Source organism: Mus pahari, chromosome 3 (assembly GCF_900095145.1).
Source record: "Mus pahari chromosome 3, PAHARI_EIJ_v1.1, whole genome shotgun sequence".
Lineage (NCBI taxonomy): Eukaryota > Metazoa > Chordata > Mammalia > Rodentia > Muridae > Mus > Mus pahari.
This window is the reverse complement of record NC_034592.1, coordinates 100936226-100956670: the sequence shown is the minus strand read 5'-3', so window position 1 is coordinate 100956670 and position 20445 is coordinate 100936226.

The window sequence follows — 20445 nt, the reverse complement described above, 5'->3', positions numbered from 1 at the left end:
TGTGTGTGTGTGTGTGTGTGTATGTGTGTGTGTATTCTATATACTTCACTAGATATAATGCACAAGTTTTAAAAAAACATGTTAAAATCTTTATGGCTTAAATGGATTATATTTAATTATACTTAAGTATATCTAAAAATGTAAGTGAAGAAATGTATTTGTTAATCTGTTTCTGTTCTACATTTCCCTGTGCTTTACTATATTTTAAATATGACTTAGATTTAAAGTTTACAATTAAATTTTACTATTAGTCTGTTTTCAGTCACCTGAGAAGTTCTGCCTTCTGCTCATTTTCCAAGGCTAAATTGTATTTATGAGTACTCCAACATTACCTGAATTTTATAGTAGCTAAGTTTCAATAAATTCTCATATTACTATGCTGATGCCTTAATGTTCAATTAATAACAATGATTCGAGATTTAGTTTTTATTTTTATGCCTGTTAGGTTTTTGTCAGAATGTATATATATATATATATATATATAATTTGTGTATGGTGGCCAGGGAGACCAGAAGAGGGTGCTTGATCCCCTGGAGTTTAGGGCAGTTGTGAGCGACCATGCAAGTGCTGGGAACCAAACTTGACCTGTCTGCAAGAGCAGCTAACACTCTTAGCTGCTGAGCCATCTCCTCAGCCCCCAACAGTGATGATTCCATCGCTATAAGTTTTTATTCATACTTATTTTTATTCATACTGAATTATTTTAGCCATCAGAGATTTGACTTTTGGATCAGTCGTTTACAAATGAAACATTTAGGCAGATTAATGTTTTTGCTTCTCAAGTCACTTGATAAGTGGGGCGTTCGCTTGACATTGGGTGCAGCACTGGGCTGCAGACAAATGAGAAAAGACACAAAATGAATGGAAGCTGCAAGTGATGGACTGAAAATGACCACAGAGCCAGCTGACTTCGCAGCACCAGTCAGGATTGTCGGCAGGTAGAGGAGAGAAGTGGGGAAACTGAGTCATCACCCAGCCCATGCTGACAAGTGCAGGCACGCCAGATTCACTAAGTCTCGATGTAATATGATGTTCAAATCAATGGTGTGAGTACATATGAATTATAAATGTGAAGACTCAGCTGAGCGGTGGTGGTGCATGCCCTTTAATCCCAGCACTTGGGAGGCAGAGGCAGGCCGATTTCTGAGTTCGAGGCTCAACTCTACAGAGTGAGTTTCAGGACAGCCAGGGCTACACAAAGAAACAAAGAAACAAAAAACAAAAACAAAAACAAAATAAATGTGAAGACTCCACCTGGTTTTACATCTGCACGTAGATATTTTTAAAACATTACCTTTACAACCATCTATGTCAAAACTAGCAATTCATGAGAATTCTTTGTGATTTCACACAGCATAACCACTGACCTAAAGCCATCTATTCCTCAGCAGAATCATTTTCATAAAGAGAACATCTTTTTGCTTTGAAAAGCTGAGTTCACAAGGCTGAGAGGAAAAACAGCTGCTCAGCACAGGGAGGGCAGGCCGGCCACTCTGGGTGTGTTTCGGTGGATGAGCCACTTGTAAGAATATCTTTAAGGCTAGAGATCTCCTGCAGCACATGAAGCGGTGGTCTCAGCAGCGATGCTGCCTCTTCCTCCTTATCCCACAGTTACTTCTCTTTTTAATTTTAAAAATTTGTATGTATTTTAATTAACATTTGTTATGTTTCGTTATGGGATCTATAGACATAATTTATTTTAGTTTGCACCATTCTCTACCTTGTTCCTTGCCCCTTGCCCCACTTAGGCCCTCTCACCCCAGACCCTGCTCACACTTCGGCCCTCTCACCACAGCCCCTGCCCACACTTAGGCCTTCTAACCCCAGTGGCCTCCTGTCTGCTTCTCTGTTATGTGCATCTACCATCTTCTTGCACACTTCTCTCATGGTGTCCCTTCTAGCTTCATGGCCCACATCCATAGCTGCATTTATATATGCATACATATAGACACCAAAACCTAGACCCCACACATATAATATGCCTTTCTAGTCATGATCAGCTCATTTAATACAGTAGTCTCCAGATACTTCCATTTTCCTGCAAGTTTAGTAATTTCTTTTTATTGCAGCTTAATAAAATTCTATTGTGTGTAGAGAACACATTGTTTTCAATGTCCATCCATCTGTTGATGGCTAATTACATGTCCTTAATGTTGTGAATAGAGCAGCAATTATCATGGATGTGTAGATATTTCTGTGGCAGAACAGAATGTGCTTCGAGCATATGCTCACAAATGGTATGGCTCTCTCATATAATAGGCCTATTCTTAATTCTTGGAGAAACTCTATATTGATATCCATATTGGTAGTACTGGTATACATTCCCACCACCAATTGTGGGACAATAAGTTATTCCAGGAAGCTTGGTAAAGTAGAGAGGGTCTGAGACGCTGGAAACCTGGTGGGTACAAGATGGCAGGTGCCTCTCCGCTCTCTGCCGGACTCCTGGCCTGGAACATGTGCCACACTTCCCACATAAGGAAATGTGACCTGTGGTCATGTAGGCCCAGAACAGAGTTCTCCATGCTAATGAGGTATCCAGAGGCCCTGAGGGTTTAGCCAATAAGCTTCCCTTCCCAAACATTCCTTCCTGCAAAAGGTATTTAATCCTGGATCTACCCTGAGAAGTTAGAATGCATCCATTTCCCATGATTAACAGTCAAGAAACAGTTTAGAACCAGGACTGTCTGCTTCATGAAGAACTGCTGTGGGGAGCATAGGGAAGGCCTTTGAGATGTCTGGAATGTTCAGTCCTTCCCTTCTGAAGTATCCTTCTTTTCACTCCTTAAAACAGATGAAATAGGAACAACAATAACTAACCAGCACCCCCAGAGCTCCCTGAGACTAAACCATCAAACAAAGAAAACGTATGGTGGGACTCATGGCTCCAGCTGCATATGTAGCAGAGGATGACCTAGTTGGTCATCAATGGGAGGAGAGGCCCTTGGGCCTGTGAAGGTTCTATGCCCCAGTATAGGAGTGGGTTGTTTGGTGAGCGAGTGGGGGGGGGGGTATAGGGGGCTTGGGGAGGGGAAACCAGGAAAGGGGATAACATTTGAAATGTAAATAAAGAAAATATCTAATAAAAAATTAAATAAAAAAGAAACAAAAAAATTAAAAATAAAATAAAAAATAAAATAGAAGAAATAAAGATAAGTTCTTTGATAGCTGCCACACTGAGGGTACCCCACACTGTCTCTGGCAATGTAATCCACAGGGGCACACACAGGCTAGTGATGCACGACCTTTGACAGCAAATCAGAGGATGGATGGATGCGTATCTGAGTGAGAAAACATTGCTTTTACAACTGTACAAAGAAGTCACTTTCTCCATTAGCGCCTCTCCCAGCTCAAAGGGAGAAGCCCCCACCATCACCACCACACGCCATAGTGTAGACACTAGGGACAAGAAATCTATTACTCCAGTAGTTGCATTCATATGTCTTTCGCTGATTTTTTTTTCTGACTTGTCAAGGCATATCGTCGGTTTGACCACAATTCTGGTATATTCTGGCCTCCTCTACGGGCTTCAGCTCAGCTCATGCTGACACATATGGTTGAACTCAGCATCAGAGTAAACAATTTATGAGCACTTATAATCACACACCATCCACAGACATTTAAACCTGAAAAGAAAGTATGGATCCTCCATTGCAATGTACACATCCCCATCCTCCCCACGCCTCACTTTTTCCAGATTACATTTTCTAGGGCCTGCAAGCTCAGAGTCTCAAGCTAAGGAATAAGAAGCCCTTTTTTTCACAGCATGAAGTGTTCCTTTGAATTTTAGCCCTGCTGTGAGCAAGGTCCTCCCCCCTCCCTTTGAGGCTTTCCATTCCATGTCAGAATTTTCAGATCCAAACTACAAAGACCCTGACCACACACTAAACCACCCTACAATGAGAAGACACCACTGTGTGAGAGTATCAGTATGCACAGTTTTAAATTTTGACCTTGTGCTGAAACTGTTTTCAAGAGAGGAAATGCCATAGAGGAGACCTACCAGGCAGGGGCTGCATCTGGCAAAGGCAGCTTGGGTTTCTGTCATCTGCTCTGTTGATTTAGGCTTCTTCCAGTTTCCATTTCACAGAATGAATGAGCCTGTTGACACACGACCTGTCTGTCAACAAGATTCCCTCAGGCTGGTGGGTCTGGGCTTGATCTATGGCCATGGCACCGATAATCTACGAAGTAGAGAGAGAAAGTTCAGATTAGGAAAGAAAAAGACATGGGCCAGAAGAAAAGATGAAGCGAATCCTTCGAAGAGAGACTCGGAGGGAAGAAACCCTGTGCAATCAGAGCTGAAGTTCGCAAGGGAGTCTCTGAGATGGTCCAGGCACATCAGGAGACTGTCCAGCAGAGCAAGGAAGGCAGAGCTATAGCTTTCAAATAGCCCCGGGGTTAATTCCGCAACTGTGCCACCACACTGATTTTCTGGAGGGTTAAATATTTGGCAGACGACAAATACAATACAATTTGACTGAGTGTTCACAGCTTTGTGCTGGAAGGTTTGGGAAGGGATGGCTAGTGGTTCATACACTTAGAGGTTAAGCCACAATGAGAGAGCTACATGCTGTCTAACTGTAATTTGCCTATTTTACGTAGCTCTTATAATCTTCCTCTTATTTGTATAATAATTATTCTTTGAGCTACTATAATCGTACTCATAAGACTGTAGCAAAGAGAGCAAACACAGCTTCTTCTTGCCACAACTTGCTCCATATTCACACAGGCTTTCTCCTTTTCAGTTTCACATTTTCGGGTCATAGAAGAGTGGCCAACACACAGTAAGTGTATGGTAAGGGTTTCCTGGGTGAGCAAATGAACAAGGCACAGCCCAGGGGCAGACCATTGTCTTTAGGACCACTAGAAGACTGTCTAAGTAGGCTTTGTTTGCAACCGTGCCAGTAGAGGGATCAGTCAGCCTGATTCCCACATGGACAAGGTGAAAGCTGACATTTGCAACCCAAGACAAAAAGAAACATCAGCTCTTATAATAATTGTTATGGAGCTGACCGGAGCCTCAAGTAAAGAAGCTGCTTAATGTCTGCGTTTCAGCACAGGCATGCAGAATGTTAGGTAAATACCCTTCCTTTTCTCTACTTAGATAGTGATTTTTGTTTATGTATGGGAGTCTTTTTCCTCTGTCTATGACTTGCAACACGTGTATGGTTGGTAACCAACAATGCAAGGAAATCAGGTCAGATTCCCTGGGATTGGTGTTGCCTATGGTCTGAAGCCACAATGTGGTTGTCGGGAGTCAAAGTCAGGTTTGACTATCTAAAAAGACAGAGAGGGCTCTTAACCAGTGAGACCTCCCAAGGATATGCTAGTTGTCTGAGTGGGGGTGGTGGGGAGGGGCATATGGTTTCTTTTGTTTTGGTCTGAAGACAGGGTTTCTCTATATAGCCCTGGCTGGTCTGGAACTCACTATGTAGATCAAAATAGGTCTCCAAATTCACTGAGATCTGCCTGCCTCTGCCTACTGAGTATTGAGATTAATGGTGTGTAAGACACACACACACACACACACACAGAGAGAGAGAGAGAGAGAGAGAGAGAGAGAGAGAGAGAGAGAGAGAACATGATATTTGTCTGTCTGTGTTTGGTTTGTTTTATCTATTTTACTACAAATGACATCATTTTAGTCTTCTTTATATGTGAATAAAACTCAAAGATATATAAAATGTTTTATATTTTATATTATTTTAAATAATATAGGTTTATATACAATACAACATACATACATACACACACACACACACACACATATACATTCATATGTTTTCCCTGTTCATCTGTTGATAGATACCTAGGCTAGTTGTATAACTTGACTATTATGAGTATTGCTTTAAAATATACAGACATGCTGGCTCAGATCCGTACTATTCCCAGGAATGGTACAGCTGGGTTATACGGTAGTTCTGTTTTTTTGTTGATTTAGTGTTTTGATAGGTTCCCTTCTGACTGTACTAGTTTTACGTTGCCTTTCTCCCACACCCTCACCAGCATTTGCTGTTGCTTGTTGTCCTTTCTGCTGTTAGAGTTTGTGTGTGTCTCTGAGCACTTGCACATGTTCATATGTCTTCATGTGTGTATGGGTAGGTGCACATGTGAGTGCAGAAGTCACTCTCTACCTTATTTTTTGAGACAAGGTCTCTTACTCAACCATAGGTTCAATAACTTGGCATACAAGATGGCCAGGGGCCTGAGGGATATTCCTGTGGCTACCTCCCAGTGCTCGGATTACACGCATGCATTATAACCCCCAGCTCTTTGTACAGGTGCTGGAATCTGAACTCTGGTCCTCATGCTTACACAGTAAGCACTTTATCCATTGAGCCATCTCCCCAGTTCAGTTTTCTTTCAGAATTTAATGGTTGTAATTAGCATACGAGGTATTAGATATCATTGCATAATTTTTAGACTCTTTTATTAGCTCACCCCCACACCTCCCCAACTGCTCTTATCTCTATCCCAGGCACCCACTGCCCAAGTCTCTTTTTCCTATTTCATGTCTCATGTCTTTTGCCCACCTTTGTCCTTCCTAGACACTTTTTTATCCTCTCTTGGCTTTCTTTCTAGTTTTTAATCTTTACTCACATTAGCATCCACTTATAAATGCACATGAATACATTACAAGCTGTGGTTCCCATATGAGTGACAACATGTGGCTTTATTCTTTCTGCGCCCAAGTCACTTCACTTAATATTATACTTTCCAGATATACCCATTTTCTTGAAAATTCCATAATTTCATTTTTCTTTATAGCTAAATAAAATTCCAACTTGTCTATAGATACCACATTTTTCATTACCCATTCATCTATTGATGAAGATACAGGCTGATTTTCTTTCTTGGCTGTTATGAACACAGCAGCAAAGAGCACAGACATGCAAGTGTCTCTGTGGTGGAAGGTGGGCTTCCTTGCGTGTATTCCCAGGTGTGATATAGCTGGGTCATCAGGCAGTTATGTTTTTAGTATTCTGTGAAGCCTCCATAGTATTTCCCCTAATGACTATGCTAGTTTATACTCCCACCAGCAGTTTAATAAGGGTTTTTCTTTCCCCACACCCTCACTAGAATTTGTTGTCACATTTCTTAGTGATGACATTTTGACTGGGATGAGGTGACAGATATCTCAGAGTAGCTTAATTTGCATTACGCTGCTAACAACAAAGTCAAACACTTTTTGAAATATTTGCCCATCATGTTCCTTGAGAACTGTTTGTTCACTCTGCCCAGCCATTGGTCAGCACTTGTGTTTCCTAGTGCTCAATTTGTGCAACTCATTGCATATTTTGGATATTAACCCCCTCCCTGGTACAACTAGCAATGAGTAAAGATTTTTCTCCTGTCTTGGGGGCTGTTTGCTCTGCTGACTGTTTCCTTTGCTGTACAGAAACTGTTGTCTCCTGCAGTCCCATTTGTTGACTCATGGAGATGTCTCCTGCGTGGTTGAACATCTTTTTAGAAGTTCTTGCCTTAACCTCTAGCTTGGAATGCATTCTTGTTTCCTCCATCAAGTTTCAGGGGTTTGGGTTTTAAATGAAGACCTTTGAACCACTTTGCTTCCACGTGGAAATATGGGTCTTACTGCAGGGTTTTTGTGTATCCCGCTTGAGGTTTACTTAAGACACAAGAGAGTTTTGTAGCTGTTTTAAAGCTGTTGGCCTTCCGTGGGGCAGACTCCCAGACAGACACCAACTTATGCTGACTTCTCCACCATTCCTTCTCTCTATGTGGTTCTCACTGCCTGCTTCCAGCTCCATCGCTCTTCCTTCTGCCCCACCCCCCACCCCCTTTGCTCTCTGCCTGTGCCTCTGCCTGCCCAGAAGTCCTGTTCCCGTACTCCCTGTCCCAGTTCTGTCAGCTCCTTATTATACAAAATGCCATATTCCAATCTGAACCAATCAGCAAGAAGACAACACTGATCCATCTTTTAAGGGTTGCCCTTTGTCACTGAGAGCTATTTTCCTTTGCCATGGCCGCTTGCTTTTTAATATGATAATCTCAGAGAATCATCTTTTGGGCAAATGAGGAAGGACAGCATTTACATATAGAAAACTGGTGATGAGCCACAGAAATGACAGTACCAAAATCCATCCAGCACTTAGCCCTCTGCCTGCACAGCAACTGACAACTGGAAATAATACAGGGACATCCCTTCATACAGTGTGAAGGAAAATCATCTAATTTCTATAAGGACTGCAGCTCTGAAGGGAAAGGCTTCCCCTACAGATATGTTATAGCCCTGTTCTGGCTGCTACAGGGGACAGTTTCCCCAAAGCAAGTGTAACAGTTCTGCTCCAGCAGGAGATCCTTTCCCCCAACAAAAGTGTTCCAGCTCTGCTCCAAGAGACACCCTGGCAATCAGGAGCTGTGGAATACCCCAGTGTCACACTGTGCAACAACCTCACTCCAGAGATTTATTGGGAGAGAAAAACCCAGGAGAATGGCTGCCTCCACTTGGGTGAGAAGCAGCAGGGAACTGAACAGAAGGCAGGGCTTATACAGGATTTCTTGGGGTGCGGAGCTTTCCAGGGTGGAAATTTCTAGGATGAAGACTGGTAGGATTTCAGTTCCTGAGTCTGGGTGAGCTCAGGGATCAGTGAGTTTTCAGGATCAAGGCACTGGTGGGTTTTCTTGCCCTTATCTTATGATTTTACCCTTCTCTTAATGGATAGCATTGATTTTTGTTGGGTCAACATTTCTTACCAAGTAGCTGATCTTTTATTTTTCTTTTAAAAACCTCACCTTCGGGGAAAAAAATGAGGGAGCAATAGTTTTATTAAGTTTATTTCCACGTCTTATACTCTGTTCCAATGATCTAGCTGTCTGTTCTAATGCTCTAACGCAAGTGGCTTATTGAAGAGAGGTTTGTGAAACAGGTGTTTTAAAAGACAGAGCCAAATTGGTGGACAGCTTCAGAAACTAGCTGTACAAGAGTACCATACTGTCTGTGTGTGCCACTATAGCTCTGTAGTGTAATTTGAGGTCAAGTATTCTGACACCTGCAGCTGTATTCTTTCTTGTTAACATTGCTTTTGCTATCTGTGGTATTGCATGGTTTCATATGAGTTCTTGGATTGTTTATTCTAGTTCTGTAAAGAATAGCATTAAGATTTTGAATTATATTAAATCTGTATCTCACTTTTGGTGATAGCCATTTTCACAATATTAATTCTGAAGTCCAGAGTAAAGAGAGTCTTTAATAGTATGGGTTCTTATTTGACTGTTTTTCAGAATCTTGATGTTTTCATTGTAGAGTTCTTTACTGCCTTGGTTCAGTCTGTTCCTACATACTTTATAAGCTAGTATGAATGGGATGTTTTTCCTAATTTCTTTCTTTACAAGTTTATTTTTTGCATATATGAAAGCTACTAAATTTTTTATGATTTTTGATCCTGCATTTTTACTGAAGTGAAAACCATGTTTGTTTGTTTCTTTGTTTGTTTAATAAAAGTTACTCTGACTGGAGTGAGATGGAATCTCAGAGGATATTTTGACCTGCAGTTCTTGATGCAGGACCATGTGGCCTGTTGAGATAGGAAAGGAGTCCTACTATCTTAAACGGAGGACAATGGTTGTAAGTGCTACACTAATCAGAGGACTTGTAAGAAAGGACTGGCTCGTGCAAGTGGCTTGTTGAAGAGAGGTTTGTGAAACAGATGTTTTAAAAGACAGAGCCAAATTGATGGACAGCTTCAGAAATTAGCTGTACAAGAGACTTCATAACACTTGAAAGCATGAGGAGAGAGATGAAAGCTACACTCGTGGGACGGGATGGTTCAGCAAGAACCCTGGCTATGGAGAGAGAAAAGCAGCTGGTACCATCCTGGGACCAGCCAGGAGGGAACGAGGGATGCACAGCCTGGACCTCCCTCTCATCCTCAGATCCTCCACTGTCGTTCCAACTGAAAATGTGGGTGTCTATTAAAACAGCCCAGGAAGATCAGCTTTTCCTTGCAAAGCTGGGTGTTCAAGGGCAGAAAACATCTAGAGGTAGAAAGAATATACCTAGTACCATGGCATTTGGCCCCCTTCTGTGCACATTTTCTCTTTGGTTGAATAGCAATTGACTTCAAGCATTCTTTGTCCCCTTCATCCTCTGCAAGCACATTGGCCAGGTGAAGTCTTTACCAAAATACCTGAGTGATGTGACCCAACTTCTACTAGATAAAACCCAGGCATATGGCTATCATCTATTTACTGAGATGCTGCAATTTCTCTTAAGTTAATATATTACACAGTCACTGAGAACAATGCCAGTAAATTTAGACCAGTCCTTGCTGCCTCAGTAGTGACAGAAACCCACAGTTACCATTTGAAGCAAGTTCAGTAACCCCAGCCATTACAGTACCCCTGTCTTTGCCTGTTGAGCTGGTCTGTCCCAAGTTCTGATTTGATGGATCCCCAATGGCGCTGGTTAGGTTTTTTGCTAGTTTTGGCACAATTTAAAGTCATCTGGGAAGAGGGAAACTCAATTGAGAAAATGCTTCCATCAGATTGTCCATGGGTAAGTCTGTGAAGGATTTTCATGATTAATGACTGATGTAGGCAGACCCAGCCCACTGTGGGTGGTATCAGCCCTGATCAGGTAGGTGGTTCTGAGCTGTATACAAAAGCAAACCGAGTAAGCAATAGGAGGCTTGATTCCAACAGTGGAAGACTAGTCAGTATTATTAGCATTATTATTAGTACATTATTATTAGTATAGTATTATTAATAGTACTAGCAGCACTATTCCAGGAATGGAAGGCTAGTCAGTAAGCAGTTTAACTCCAAGGTCTCTGCTTCAGTATCTGTGACCAAACTCCTGCCCTGCTTTTGTTCCTCTCCTGTCTTCCCTTAGTGAGGGGCTGAGATCGGGACGTATAAGCCAAGTAAACCCTCTCTTCCCACGCACCTTTTAGTGTTTATCACAGCAATAGAAAACAAACTAGGACACACGGCTTTCCCTCCTTAGGGGAATGTTTCCATTGGGCCAAGAACATCCGAAAGTTCCAGGGCCAGGGCTGCAGAAATGGAAGTCTAAAATTCTTGAAGTGAGTTGTTAGAGGTACTGGTGAGAGAGATTTAGTCCACCCATATGTCTCAATTCCCTGAGCCACACGTTCTGGCAGCCCATGAGCCCACAGTCATTTTACCTCTGTCTGACCTGAGACATGGCTTTCAGCCTCCTTGGTTATTATATCCCTGTAATTGAAACTGGGCCAGTAGTAGTTGTTCATTCTGCAATCACATGAATGCTGAGACGGTGAAATTGGTGGGTATGAACCAACCCATAACCACACTTTATTTGCCATTTAGTAAGTTAAATGTAATGGCACAGGGGAAATAATACATCCGAAGGAAAAGACCTGTTTGGAATATATAGCCAATAATTTTGAAGGGGGAAAACGGCCTCTGCTTCCACATTGGAGGGGATCCAAATGACACAGCAGCTGGCCATCTCTAGAATGGAACTGAGCTGTAGTCATGTTTGACCCATAACTAGAGGAGAAATTAATTTAAAGCTACCTTTGGGATAGGTTTGTCCTGAAGCTATCAAATGTAAGATGTTCTTTAAGTATGTCACCGTAGGCCGTTCAATTTCCCCCCCTGCCCTTGGTTGATCATTCAATGATAATTTGTCCTATTTTCCCCATTTGTACTCTCTAGGACTTCATAAACTGTGGCCCACAGCACGAGCCTTGTAACCTAAGTCACCTGAAAATACAACTAAAAAAATGTGATCCCCGGGTGCCTTTCTGCCTTCCACATTCCGTCCCTTGCAGCAGCTGCTGATAATTGGACTGATGTTATTTCACTGCATACCCCATTATCCACTTCACCCTGGCAAGCAGAGTATCCGTACCCTCATCAAATGGGTGAGCAATGTAATCCCAGAATCTCATTCTGAGGATCTGCTTTCGGGGACAAAACCTGGTTTCACTTACTAGATCAATCATGTTCCCAGAAGCAAAAAGATGCCACAGTCAGAAGGGGTAATTAAAGGCAGCTATGAAAGGGTATTTATGAGAGTGGAGGTAAGGTTGTGTTAAACCAACAAAAGATACTAATGCACCTGGGCTAGAGAAAAGGTAGGGAGGGTTGAGGATGTGGAATAAAGCCAGCTAGCAGGGGCTGGGGCTGGATGTAAGACTCTGACCCCTGGAAAATAGCTGAGACAGGAGGAAACCTGGGGAATGAAGTGCCCCGACCTTCCTTCAAGGCAGTTGCAAAAACCCAACTGGACGCCAAAGGAAAGAGAGCCTGCTAGTTGACAGAACCCAAGAGGTTAGCTCCATGAGGAGCACAGTACCAGGAGAGGGTAGAACAGTGGATTGAGTGGGGAGATCAGAACTTCCAGCAAGGCATTTATACTGAACAGTAATGGGAACAAAATGAACCCTGTAGGCCTACAGAGCTGTTGTGGTATAAGTCTTAACTGTCCCCTAAATGTTCATGATTTGAAACTCTAATCTATCACTGGTGCTATTTTAGCTTGGCTGGTGGAAGTAAACCATGAGGGCGACCCTGTGAAGGTCATACACAGTGTGCCTGCTTCTGTTCCTTCTGTACCGCTCTCCACTTTCTGTCTGGTACAGCAATAGGAGGAGAACTGGCCACAAACTCTGCTGCCGTGAACTTCATTATGCCTTCCTGTAAAAGTAACTTTTAGGCCGGGCGTGGTGGCGCACGCCTTTAATCCCGGCACTCGGAAGGCAGAGGCAGGTGGATTTCTGAGTTCGAGGCCAGCCTGGTCTACAAAGTGAGTTCCAGGATAGCCAGAGCTATACAGAGAAGCCCTGTCTCGAAAAACCAAAAAAAAAAAAAGTAACTTTTGTTCTCCTGTAGCAATTGTCTTACTGCCTCGGTCTACTAACCTAGGCCTCCATAATTCTATCAAGGCCTACAATGTGTTCAGCCTCTGAGGCTTGCTCACACTTTCTGTTCTTTCTGAACTCTACCTGGATGAGTCAACTCAGCTGCTCTGGCTCGAACTCCTCTCCTGGCTGACCGATTCAATCTGGGTTCTCTCCGTTTCCCCTGAGATGCTCTTCTTGGCTTCAATCTAACTCTGGCAATCTGTTTCTAACCTTCTGGCTCCTCATTCTCTGGCTTGTTCTCTCTTAAACCTGCCTCTGTAAAACTCTCCCAGTAAACCTGCCTCCTTCCTCTCTCTGCACTGCCCCTCCTAAGTAACTCTCCTTTCCTCTCTCTTCTCATGAGAGTTGGGCATGTCCCATTCTGTCAAATCTTTCACTGATTTGTCGCTTTTTCACCACTCAATTAGACATCACTTTCAAACTCGGGCACTTACTACAGGCACATCTGTATTCCGGCCAGAGGGAATAAAGGTGTGTACTAAGGACTAAGCCACATCACAACTAGAAACAGTGAATAACACAATCTTGGGGTGCACAGCATGATCAAATATTCTGCAACACCTTCCCCCTATAGTGAGCCGAAACCATGAGCCAGTCTAAAGCTTCACCCCCTTAAGTTGCTTCTGTGTGTGTGTTTCACAGTAGCAAAACTAAGAAAAGAAGAAGCCGTCATCTATAAGCTAGTCTTGCCTGACATGGCTATTTACTGGGGTCAGAAGAAGGTGGAACAGAACCAGAATGTCAATCCAGCCCTTTGGATTCTGGTTTCCTCAGTAATTGCCCAACGGGGTGTAAGGTCAGATGCCCTCCCAAGCCACCTCTGAAGCTGACTAATTGTCTCAATGGGTCCTTTTTCCTTATTAAACAAACATACAGGGATTTGGACTCTACATGCTGGAGGACACATGACACCTGACTCTCAGCTCTGACATTTACAACCTGTAGGACACTGGGAAAGTGACTCAGTCACTTTGATCATGAATTGCTCACTGGGTAACTTTGAATAGTAACCACCCTAACTAAATGTTGCCAAGAGTAGATGAATTAACAACAAGTTCTTAACTTTTTTTTCCACACATGATAAATGCCCTTTAGATATACCCTTCCCATTACTGACCTTTCTCCTCTGAAGCTGTAACTACCACCTCGAGCACATTTCTAACTGACTTTAGGAGACTCATTTTGAAGAGTTTAGGAAAACTGTCAAAGGCTGACTCTTAAAGGCAGGTTGGTTCCCAGTCATGAGACATGTGCCTATAATCTCAGTACTTAGGAGGTAGAAGGAGAGACACCGAGAGGCCATGATCGTCCTGGTTGCACGGGAAGTTCAAGGGTAGCCTACATGACATCCTGCCTCAAACAAAAACAATCAAATCAATAATTACTGATAGCATTTTCGGCAATGGTAGGGTTGTTTTGATGTGGACAAAGTTTATTTACATGTAGTTTTATGAGATGCTCCATCACAGAAAGTCATGAAGCACACATCTATGGCTATAATGTAAGGAAAATAAACATAGACACCTCTGAAGAGCAGAGTGGGACTAGAAAGCTAAGAACAAGGAAAACAGACTCTAACTCATTTCTCATTTAAACATTTGGGCAATGTTTAAAAACAAATACATATTTATTCTGATTGACTTTTTAATTTTTATTCCATTCATTTGTTACTATTATGGAAGGAGGGCAGTGAACGGAGTCTATGTGGCCCTGGTTAGACAGGTACTCACCTTGTAGCCCAATCCAGCCTTGAACATGTAGCCATCCTCCTGCCTCCACTTACCACCTGCTGGGATGCTAGTCATGAGCCATTTGTTAAAGTCTCTGCCTGCTGGAAGTATCTACATTTCTTACACGGTTCAAGTGCAAGCAAACCGTCCGTGTTATGGATGATGCAACGAGTGTTTGTTATAAGTCAGAACAATGAACTATAGCTACATATTGTTATAAAATGTAGCCTTAAGACTCATTTACTTACCAAAGAGGAAAAACATATTAATGCTTTCGGATATATTATGTGAAGAAAGCCTTGACCATTATATTATGTCCCAAGCTCCATCTCTGTTTCTTTAGTTCTCATCATTTAAATCAAAGTTAGTAAATTCTGGCACGACTCAATTGGCTTGAGACACCATCATGGACTCAGATCATTCCTGAACCTTTTTAGTATCCATCATGCTATTCTGGCCTTATAAGTAAGAAAGGGGGAAGGAAGTAGTCCCTTGATATGCACTGGGAGTAAAGAATGAACATGCCTAAAAATAGAAGCCTATGTGAGTACAGACTGTCAAGTTCCCTGCTCTCTTGATGATGTGTCTTCTGTGTGGTCACCATCATTAAAAGTTAGAGAGACCTTTATCTGTTGATTCAGTATACAACCTGAGTGCCCTCAATCCAGCACTCTAGGTGGCCACTGTATCGTGTGTGGAATCCACTCACCATAGCTAGACTTTTGGATCTCTAACATTCCACCTAGATTCAGTTGCTAGTTTCTTTGATGAACTGGCAATCAAGAGGAAGAGAGACAATATCCTAGAAATAAGCATGTCTATACTGATGCTGGATCAGAGACCCTATTTACTGAGAACAGAGCCAAATGTGACCCTTCCCTGTGGTTTTCCTGTGTCTGTCCTACCTGTTTTTCTCGCTATGATGAACCACAGAAGTTATCCCTCATCTTCTGCTGCATTACCTAGTGAACACTTCATACCTTTCTTGAATTCTTTGTAGTCCCAAAAATCTACTCACAACCAATCAGGCAAGTTCATAGATTTTATTGGTTAAGGAACCATGGCATAGGTGATGTGGACATCACTACCCTCAGCATCCCTGGAGAATTTGGGTGGATATTATTACATTAATCACAGGAACTACTCCAGGTTTCTGGAAAGTGAGTAATGTTTCTCCCACATGTGTTCCTTGAAACTGAACCTTGTATTCTCTATCCTTGGACAGATGGGTATAGGCAATTATTTGGCAAACTGTATTAAACCTTATGTTGAGTAGTTTACTAGCTGACTTGTGAAAGTTTTTAACAGTGATGTTAGAGTCATTATGAGAGGGGCTGAATTATGCCTTGGCTCTAAATTTCTTTAATCCCAGGACTTCCTCTTTAAGGCCCACTCTGGACACTGGTGTTCCATAGAACACTTCTGGGGGAAGCCTTAGCTTTCCTTTGTAGATGACAAATGCAATCATTGGTCATTTCCAGACCGTTTTTGTGTAGGATAGGACAACAGTGTGGGTAGGTCAAAAATAGATTTTGATCCCATTTTAAGCTCTTAGCATAGTCCCTAAAACCTAGAAAAAGGTTAAATGTAAAATATAGATACAAAATCTATTCATCTGTGCATCTTACTATAGATGATGTCTAGCATGACTCTTGGTGCTAAGAATTTCATTAATAACTTTACAGATGATTCAAGGTCACCACCCTGACATTCTCATTTTGTAGGGTAAAAAAAACTGTGTTTTGTGTAGGCTGTAAGCTTTGGCCAATGGGTCAGCAAAAGACTTAGCAAATGGGCCATCGAGATGACTCAGTGGGTGAAGGCACTTGCTGTCAAGACTGACAACATGAGTTTGATCCGTGGAAACTAAATCATAAAAGGGGAGAACTGACCCCTCCCAGTTCTCTTTGGGAGAACTCCCCTGAGACCCACATGTGTGCCATAGAAAGTACATGGCCCCTACACAATAAGAAATAAATAAATAATAATAAGCAACATATGTTAGACAGATAGATAGACAGATAGATAGATAGTTCTTGGCCAAAATCACATGATATAATCATGACTAGATGGAAGTTAGCTGCAACCTGGCTTCAATATTGCACTTACTAACTGCTCGACTACACAAGGGAGAAAAGATGCTTATCAAGGTCAGACTGGATTCTTGCTGTTAAAAATTTATTTCAAAATATATGATCTATTTATATATTAAACTTTACATATATATAGATATAGATGTACTATACACATGCATGCATGTGCTTAATTATATCCTTCATCTAACTCCTGAAGGAGCTATGTACTATAGAGAAAAGAAGTTAGGCAGGGAAAGTGTGTAGTTACAAACAAATAAAATACACACACACACACACACACACACACACACACACACACATACATCCCGAAAGGCATCTATGGAAGGTGAAAAAAAAAAAAAGAATTTCATACTCAGAAGAAACTTGAACTTCATGCTGGCAGCAATCGCCGGTCGCTCAATGTGACTGCATGTAAGAATCTCCTGACCAGCAGGAAATACAGTCAAAACAACACTGAGAGTCCCTAGGTCTGCCTCAAAAGTGCACATGCATGGGATTTACCCGAAGAGCTCGCTCTGACATTGGCCTAGATGGGGTCGGACACTGGCCGCTTTTACCAGGCTTACAGGTCACTTCCTGTGTTCTCAACAGTCGGCTCTACTCATGGAAGCAAGGAATCCAAGGTAGATTCTCTTTAGCCCTACATCGTCCAGCCTCTCAGGCCAAGGGCAAAATATCCAGCTGAGAGCTTTTCCAGACGTTAGTTCACGGCTCACACTTTCACAACCTCTCCCTGAGCAGGGAACCGGTGCCAACAATCTTCTGCTTCCTCCAGGGCTTCCAGTTGCCCCAGGCTGCCCTGTTGGCTTATGTTCCGTTTAGTACTTTCTGTCAATCCAAAAAAACACCAGGAAGCTAAAGAGAACTGCTTCTGTTTGTTTATGTGGCTACAAGCTTAGAGTCTCTGCCGAAAAAATGTCCTTGGCTTTTGACAACGCCGCCTTGGAGTGTGTTTTTAATAGGCCACAGAGTAAGCCCAGAAACTACTGCCCTCCACTAGCAATCAATCTGCTGAATAAGCCTGTATTACAAAACAGAGCTGGGGGGGGGGGGCGCTCAGAAACAAGGGTGTTTTTCGAGTGTTTTCATACCATTTGGCTTTGGAGGAATGCAAAAATATACGGCAGGGGCCTGCACCTGACTATAGGAAATAGGAAAGATGGACCTTGGCTTGTGGGATTGTTTTTAATTTGGAAGAAATCATGACTTACATGGAATATGGAAAGGGTCAAGAGTTTCAGACATCCATTTGGAAAATAAAGGCATGATTATTGGGAAGCCCATGCATTAACCACCTTTAGAAGTCTTGGGAGAGAGACAGCATGGCTAACTTTGAAACCTTATAAAGTAATCCGAAAGATGATGGCAGTGAAAACATGCCATTTTTACAGGCTAAAGGAAGAGAAAAATATGTCATTCTAAAGGCCAAAGTTCAAAGGTTAGATTATTATCAACTCTATGAGGAGAAGAGGCGAAGGGCCCCTGATAAAATCAGACATTAGCCTGGTGGTGAGTGCTACAGTCCCAGAAGAAACAGGTGTGGCCGTGGCAACCAATGGCCCTTGCTTAGGCAGGTATCTCTTAACTATAGGCTGGCATACCCCACCCCCCACCCGGAAGTGGAGATGCTGGCTGCATTCAGGGAGGTGTTGAAAACATAAGCTCCCAGCCATCATAAACTCCATTATTGGCATGAAGAGACAAAAGAAGAGCACACTATTAAACTGCAAGACAGTGAATCCCAAAGCAGAACAGAAATTTGGGAGACATTTCACAAGCAAGAAGGCTCAGAGAGATTTGAGAGCACTCCAGACACAGAGGCTGTGTGGGTGGGCAGGTGAGAGAAAAGGGCTTTGAGTGCAGTAGTTTGAAGCAGGTCATCTTTCCTTCTGTCACCCTCAGCTTTAGCGATATGAAGAAAAGTCCCCACCTTGCCATTTTCCTGTTCTAGGTGGGATATCAGTAACACAGTGGGAGCTGCCCTTGACTTGGACTTTCTAGCACCGGATCAGAGCACCTGGGCTAGTACAGGTGATTTTTAACAATTTGGGAAGACAAATATAGAAGAAGACAATATTTGTGTTTATTGATGTAGGAGCCTACTAAAGCTTTGAAAGTATACAGATTTAATTCTTAAAATGAAATAACTCTATAGATGTTGTTGCCCCTGCCAATAAATGGTAAGAAAATGGAGATGTAAAGAGGTCTGTTTGCCTAAGATCACACAGCAAATAAGTGGGAGTGCTAGATATGCACCGAGGTGTGGGTGGGATCAGGGTGCATGGAAGAGGGATCATAGCGATCCATGCTCTTACCTTCTTTCATTTGCGAGTTCTCACAGCTTTTGTCCCATCGAAGAACTTGAGAGCTGAAAGGGTCCTTAGGAAAGACATGCCAACCCTCTCCTTTGACTTTAGAAGACCCTGGCCATATCAATGTTCACACAGCAATGAGATGCAGAGCTCAGAGCCACACTCCTGTCTGTGCTCCTGGCAGGTACCAGCTCTGTCAGAGACCAGGTAAATTGGTACGTCAGAGCCTGGAGTCTAAAGTGCTATCTGTGCGCTCAGAAGGCAGAGCATAGAAAGTTCAAGGCCACCCCAGGCTACACGAGACCCTGTCCCAAAAGAAGTGAAGAAAAAAATAAGAATACCGTGAATATGTAATGAAGTTGGTTCTGAACATTTGTAGTGGCTCAACCTCCTGCCAGGTGTCTACATCACTGATGGATAAGAGATGAGAATGTCTGCCAACCCCAGATGCTAGCAAATTCTAACTATACCTGACTTTGGAAAAGGCATGATGCAGAGAGGCAAAGCACACCCTTTCCTGTGTGGGTCCTCTGCTTTACCCTAACCCACCTAGAAAAATAATTCACTGAAGAAGCTGGTTGTACAGATGCTCTCCCTGAAAGCACCTTAGACCTCAGAGAGAAGACCTGGAAAGGGACACAGCCCTGGCTGTTGTAGCCATTGCATAAAGACAACAAACAAATCTCCAAGAAGCAGGATATAAGGACATAATGTAACTGTGTTAACAGTGGATAATGGGCACTTGGTTTCTTTAGTTTTCAGTTTCAAAATACAGATGCAAAGAAGCAGGCCCCAGGCTACCTGTAATGACACAGCACAGACTTTGTATTTTCTCTATCATATTAACTACTACCATAGCTCAAGGAGGACCCTGCTTCTGTTGCTTTGGAGGAAAGCTAAACACACTAAGTAATACTACATGGGCTACTATTTTTCAGCCCACAGGCTAGTTGCCACCAAATCTTATGCCCACACTAGTAGTGCTGTCATAGTTAGCATAAACTACTCTAAATGGCCATTAGTTGACATGCACAAGGACACACACACATACACACACACACACACACACACACACACAAAACTACTCTAAGAGCTAGCATTACTTTTAAATAATATTGATCAGTTTTACATGCTGCCAAATCTCAAACATTAATATTGACTCAAATGTGGGTCATTCTTTACCAAGGGCCTTAGTCTATCAGTCTCTGGGAAATTTATAAAGCTCCTATCAGCTGATTGAAGATGGTTTGATGAACTTGCCAGCCACTTACACTAGCAAGAACTGCAAATATAGAATTTTGTTAAATTCAGGAACAACTATTTTTTTTTTTTTTTTTTTGCTAAATAGAAAATCAAGACCGACTGCCGGGGAGAGAGCGGACTGGAGAGGGGACCCGCAGCTGGACCCGATCGTCCTGCGCCTCTCCTGCCC